Raw genomic sequence first — 6800 nt, 5'->3', positions numbered from 1 at the left:
TTTTTTTTTAAATTCTAGGAACCATTTATGGACTTCTTGCTGGCATCCAGACTGAAATGTTTATGGATTTGCATATGACTAAGGGAAGAAGAGATACTAAGTAAGGAAGAAAGACTTTACAAAGTGTGTTTGTATTTTTTGTGACAAAGATTGGAAGTCACTTCTTTTTATCTTTTTCTTACTTTTTTCTTGCACTTTCTATTCTCTATTATTCTTTCCTTTTCTGAGTTTAGATTATATATTTTTTTAAAAAATAATGATGATTTAAAAAATGACATGATGGAACACAATACCTAACATTATCATGCCCCCATTCCCAGAAATAAGCTTGTATGTGCTTGATTGGCTAAGTCTCACTTGTTTTTTTTATTTTCTTGGGCGGGGCAGCAGTTTTTGTCAAATTGCTATAAACCTTGTTATAAGACCTAGCCCAATCCCCTGCTGCATCAACTGCTTTAACTTTGGGGAGACTGGATTCTCATCACTGGGGCTTGATGAGCTCAGGTAGTTTGAAAGGGGGTGCAAAACTCAGGCTTAGTCCCACATTTGACCATGGAACTCATTGACTGTCTGAGACAGATACTGAGTACACATATTGTAAAATCTAAGCTGTTGCTTGCTTTGTTTTTGTGCCTTCAAGTTAGCCTTGACTCCTAATAACTACATGGACAAGTTTCTTGACAATGTTTTCAGAAGTGTTTGCCCTTGCCTTCTTCCTAGTGACTGACCAAGCTGGCTTCTGTACTTAAGGTAGGATTAGAACACACTGTCTCTTGATTTATTAGATAAATTATAATTGCTAGATTTGCACATCACCGGAAAGCATAAACCATGGGCTGTAAGCTACAGCAGAGTTCCCTAACCTTTCCAGCTTCGTGTGGATCAACCGGGGGGGGGGGGGGGAGGTGAGATGATTCTGTGCAAGCAGTGGGCAAAAGTGTCCATGCAGCTCCATTTGAACGAGCACATGTCCCAGTGCTTACCCACTGCTCATGCAAGTGGGGATACACTTGCACTCACCCACCACTTCTATGGCCCTGTTCTGTCCCAACCTACGTGAGTCCTTGTTAAGCTCACAAGGAGAAACCCCTCTTCCAACAAGCAAGCTGGAACCGCAGGAAAAAAACAATCCCCTTTTATTATTCACAGACCTGAGTCAATGTCCAAGGCAAACAAAAACAGTTCACAGAATCTCAATCCTCAACACGAACAGTTGCCTTCGGCAACCAGCACCTCCCACACCTTCCCTTTTATTATGCAGCCAAGACGTGGCTTCCCAATGTCTTCTCCTTTGTCTTTGGAACCACCCCATTGCATTCCTCTGTCCTATTTTCTTTTCTTGCCAGCGTTTTCGTGCATCCTGGATATCTCTCAGCTGTGATTCATCACTGTCCAACTCATTCTCCCAGCACAGCTGTGTCTCAGCCTGAGCACGAGTAGAGGGGCCAGGCTCCTCCTCAGACTGTAAGTCTGGGAGCTCCTCAGAGAATTCCTCTGACTCTGATGTCACTCCAGGCCCCTCCTTCTCCTCTGATTCCTCAGACACAGCTGCCGGGTCCACTGGCTGGCGAGGAATCACAACAGGCCCAGTTCTGAATGGCTCAAGGCCCAGTAATGGGCTGCAGCCTGGGGGTTGGGGATCCCTAAGCTACAGCATATGCAAAGCCATAAGTTAGGTTTGTGGTAGCTTATTGTGTATTCATTTTACCCTTGTCATGCATGGTGGCTATGAATTTTCACACAACACACTGCAAGGTTCTATGAATATGTATTTGTATCATTTTACCCCCTCTGTGCATATGTGCCAAGCTCAGTTTTTTAACTGAGATTATAGGGCAGACATGTCAAACACAAGGCCCGGGGGCCGGATGCGGCCCGCAAAGTGGTTTCATATGGCCATCCTGGAAACAGTGAGGGAACGGCCCCCGCTGCCTTGGCCCTGGCCCAGGCCGGCTGGGAGCCATTGTACAATTTTGTGGTGGCCATCTATGCTGAAACGCATTCACAAGGCCATCTAGAAATAGTGAGGAACCAGCCCCTGCCGCGTCGGCCCCGCCCCCGGGTGCATGCTGGGGAGGTGTCACCCTTTGTGAGGAATGAAGAAATGGACCATGCCTTGGTGCTTGCCCCGGTCCCACCCCCTTCGCCAGAGACCCTCAGATCTTTCCCACTCCTGCCCAGACCCCCACAGGCACCCTTAATGCGAACGATGTAGAGCTGGCCATGCCCACCCAGTAGGCCACACCCACCCAGTCCCCCCAAGGGCAACCGCAATGCTGATGTGGCCCTCAATGAAATTGAGTTTGACACCCCTGTTATAGGGTTATTGTCTCACGCAGACCCTACCTGCATCTTAGCACATTGTAAACTTGGTGATATATCAGATCTTGTGGTAAGACATAGTACCCAGTGTCTGATAAGCTAGGATGGTGGCCATTTCGGGTCTTCACTTAAATCTGAAAAACCACATAAAGAGCCAAATGCAGGAGGAAGGCAATTAAAACAATGCTATGGTGCTGAGGTTGAGGTTTGTAAATGAACATTTGATGATGTCATGGACTGGGTTCACACAACATACAGAACTGGGGTTTCTTTCACAGGAGTTTGTTTAATGAGACACTATTGATCAGTTTCATATAACATAGCTAGGTTGATATACCTGCTGAGTCAGAAATCATTATGGCTTAACTTGAGGCTTTAGACTATCCATTATCTCTACCTTCACCCTGAAGTAAATTTACTAATGTTGATTGTTCTTATTTGTGGAAAAAGTTTCTTTTCTACCCTAAATTCTTCCATACGTCTGATTTTTAAAGCCTAAGGCAAAATGGTGCATATTATGTGAGTCAGGCAATAACTTATTCCCCAAATGTTCCAAGTTATTTTTCTTTCTTCTGGCACTCACAAAGTTGGTTGGCGAAATTGTTTCTTCGCCTCTCTATCTGTAATGCTTTTAGCTAATGTTCTCTTCTTTTCACTTGCTCTCAAAACAGCCCTGCAAAACAGCCAATAATATTACTATCTTCCAAATATGCACACTCTTGGGAAATAGTTCCTACATAAGAACGGATGGCATTGCATGGAGGCATGAACTCAAGTGCAGAAAGTTTTGTGAGAATGTAGAAGACCTGGATTGTGCTTATGCAAGTAGTCCTCGACTTACAACAATTCATTTAGTGACCATTCAGAATTACAATGGCACTGAAAAAAAGTGACTTATGACTGTTTTTCACACTTACGAATGTTGCAGCATCTCCATGGTCACATGCTTGGCAAGTTCAGATGCTTGGCAATTGGTTTGTATTTATGATGGTTGCAGTATCCCCAGATCATGTTGTCAGAAGGACAGCTGGGAGGACGCTGTAGAAATGAACTGAAGGCAGGCCGCATTTTGGAAAGGAGGTCTCTTTATTGAGTTGCCAGAAACTTCAGTGACAGCAGCATGTTTCTGAGGTGGCTGACAAAATGGAGTTGAGAGTGGGTGGGTTTTTATACCTTCTTTGGGGCTTTGTGTTTGAGGTGCCTGTTTTTGTGCAATGTGCTTTGACCTGTGCTTGAGTGTGCCCTTTTGGTATTCTAATTATTGTTGCCTGACTCCTATTGTGTCTTTGAAGTCATGTCCTGTCCTTGGAGCTGGGTGGGGGATGAGGATTTTAAGAGTCTTTGTTTTTCTAATCTCATCCAGCCCCAGTCTTCCTGAATGGATTACCAAATCTTCATTTCTAAAAGCTGGCTTGCTCAGTTTCTGCCTGGGGCAGGGAGACTGGGGGCTGTTTCTGCCTAAGATTTTTCTCCTTTAGGGGAAATATAATATTCTGCCTCTTTAAAATTCCCCAAAATATTTCATTCTCTGGAGAGGGTGCTGATATCCTTACAATGTGCTCACATTTTGTGACCTTCTGGCATGCAAAGTTAATGGGGGAAGTCAGATTCACTTAACAACCGTGGTAAGAAAGGTCGTAAAATGGTGTAAAATTCACTTAACAAATCTCTCACTTAGCAACAAAAATGTTGGGCTTAATGTGGTCGTAAGTTGAGGACACTTGTAGTCTGAAATGTACAAATCTCCACTCTTTCATCTGAGGCAGAAGAGCATATTAGAGAAACTCCATTTTAACAATACAACAAATTTAACCAGTGTCATTTTAGTGTACTTCAGATGCAAGAAAAAAACTTTCCATAGATGATATACTATTGAGCATGCATAAAATCCTGTTTGGTCTTTTACACATACGCAAAATTCCATTGGATGACATTCCTCTTTAATGGACACCCTTCTCTCCATTAATCTGTTAAGTTAAGGGGTTACTGTAGTCTGAATTATCTTTGGGAAATCTTCCCTTATAAATGCAGTAGCCCTACTATTCTTCTTTGCAAATGTTCTTTAAAATTAGGAGAAATATAAACTTAATTTTGTGCTGCTCTTTTTAATGTCTGGGTTTCTCAGTTTTCTTTTCCCCTTCCCTGTGAATTAAGAGTACTGATTGTCCAACAGATTGTCAGGGTCAGTTCTTTCACTCTATAAGTTCTAGCTAGTAGCAAAACCATTAAAGAAGCATCGCTTCTATCTTCTCTGTGGTTACTGTGCACTGTTTGTTTCCTACTGCTTTCCTTCCCCCCCCCCCCATTTTAATTAGCTGAAGTTGGAAGGTCATTCAAGGGGTAGAGAAACAAGGCTAGACAAACTCAAGCAGAACCCTGAAGCCAGATCCACCCTGTTATGCTTCCTTGTTCCATTATTAGGTATTTCCTCAAGTGGCTGATCACCTTTTCAAAGAAGATGTTGAAGCAAAGCCAGAGAACCTAGCTAATCGTCATGCCAATACTGTTTTACCACTTTCACAAAGCAGAATGGTGTCCTTCTGCAATGTCTTGGAACAGTTTTCACAGAGGCAGAATAGACTTTTGCAACGGGGACAATGATTTTTATGCCAACATGGTTTTGTCCTGACTCAGTGTGAATTGGATGGCACTTTAGTTTAATAGAGGAGAAAAAAACCCAAGAATGCAAAAATCCAGAACCATGACAAGTGTGCTTTGGATAAATGCAAATAAGCACAAGAGCCTTATAAGCACAATGCACTCAACAAGGCAGAATTTATTCACTCTATAGTGAGTGAATAAGCCTTGGTAGAACTCCTCTAAAATGGAGAAGTGGAATATCTAAATATTAAATGTTTGAAAGTTTATATGACAAAGGATTCCAGCAAATTGACACAAGAAGGTGAATCAGTATGATACAACTATACCTGCATAGATATTATAATCTTGCCAATTGTGGCATTTTATAATTTGGAATAATTTCACAACTGATGAGGGCAAATTGTGGATCTATCAATGTGTTAGCTGAAGGGTATCTGTACAGAGAGAGTCACATGAAATGATGATAAATATGTGGAACCAACCTGTATTTTTGTCTTTGTCTGTCTTTCTGCAGGGTGCAATGTGGGAGCCTCAGAATCATTCCTCATTGTGACCAGCTGATGGTGATCAAGAGCTTTTTGCTAAATGTGCAATAATAAAATGACAAATACATGATCCCCCTGAGCTTTTATATTCAGAGCTGATATAAGCTGTATTTATTTATTTATTTTTAGGAAAAAAAACACCATTCAAATGAGTAAACGGCTGGATATATTTAGATTTTATACCACCACACAAAAAATAATTATTTTAGGAGGTGTTGAATGAAGATTGGCTTTATGGACAATAAAAATGTCTGTCTGACAAAGCCAGATCAGGCCCACAGAGAAGATGCAAGCTTTGCTTCTTCTTATTTTTTTTAAATTGTGCAGTTATTCATTTTTGACACTTTGGTTTCTCTTGCACTATTTATTGACCAATTCTACTAGCTGGATTTAAGAGCGCCAGTCATCCTGAAGCTTTAGGAGGCTGGATTCTTATAGCTGACACTGTGCATGGTTGGAACATCAGTTTGGGATCTTTCTTCCACCTTGGTAGATTGTCTTCCAAGCTTACTCACCTTGTGACAATACCTGTATTCTTGCAGCCATGAAGAGAAGCAATGATGTTGGAACACGTTTGTTCTGAGTCTCTCAGTGGTTTCAGTTTGATTCTCCAGTTTCTTCAGTTGATTGGAACTTTATATTGGGGTGGGATTTTAAGGGACCCTGAGACGTTTGCCTTACCTTTCAGCATCTACCCGCTAAGTAGCTTCTCCTTCCTGTTATGCTTTGGTGGTGGTAACAACAGTATAACGGAGTAGTGCTAGGCCTATGACAGGGGTAGGCAATCTTGGCTCTTTTATGATTCGTGGACGTCAACTTCCAGAATTCCTGAGCCAGCTATGCTGGCTCAGGAATTCTGGGAATTGAAGTCCATGAGTCATAAAAGAGCCAAGGTTGCCTACCCCTAGCCCAGTGGTTCTCAACCTTTTTAATGCCGTGACCCCAACCGGTCGTAAGTCGAGGACTAAACCGGTCGTAAGTCGAGGACTACCCAACCGGTCGTAAGTCGAGGACTTTCCCTGCCCAGGAGCGCCGCGCATGCGTGGTTCCGCCCCCGCGCCGGTCGAGGTGTAGCTGGCAAGCGGCAGAGATGGAGCAGGCCGACCACCAGCTGGCCCAGCCCAAGGGAGGTAAGGCACCCGCCGGAAAAGGGAGAAAAAAATGGCGGATAAAAAAAATGGACAAAAAAAATGGCGGACAGCCTTGGTTGGCGACCCCCATAAAATGGTCGATCGACCCCAAATGGGGTCCCGACCCACAGGTTGAGAACCACTGCCCTAGCCTATGAGAACTGAGCTGCAAAAATCTATTTGACCATCAGATGGCAGTAAA

General features: G+C 43.0%; 1 long non-coding RNA gene across 1 annotated transcript; it reads left to right on the top strand.

Annotated features, from left to right (window-relative positions):
• Positions 1–16: 16 nt before the first annotated feature.
• Positions 17–5544, top strand: LOC107296012. The gene is made up of 3 exons (XR_001549079.1): positions 17–100; positions 641–750; positions 5438–5544. It is a non-coding gene; the product is annotated as an uncharacterized LOC107296012 (long non-coding RNA).
• The last annotated feature ends 1256 nt before the right edge of the window (positions 5545–6800 follow it).

This window comes from Protobothrops mucrosquamatus, unplaced genomic scaffold (genome assembly GCF_001527695.2).
Source record: "Protobothrops mucrosquamatus isolate PMUCROS unplaced genomic scaffold, P.Mucros_1.0 scaffold2601, whole genome shotgun sequence".
NCBI lineage: Eukaryota > Metazoa > Chordata > Lepidosauria > Squamata > Viperidae > Protobothrops > Protobothrops mucrosquamatus.
This window is presented reverse-complemented; position numbering and strand designations above follow the sequence as displayed.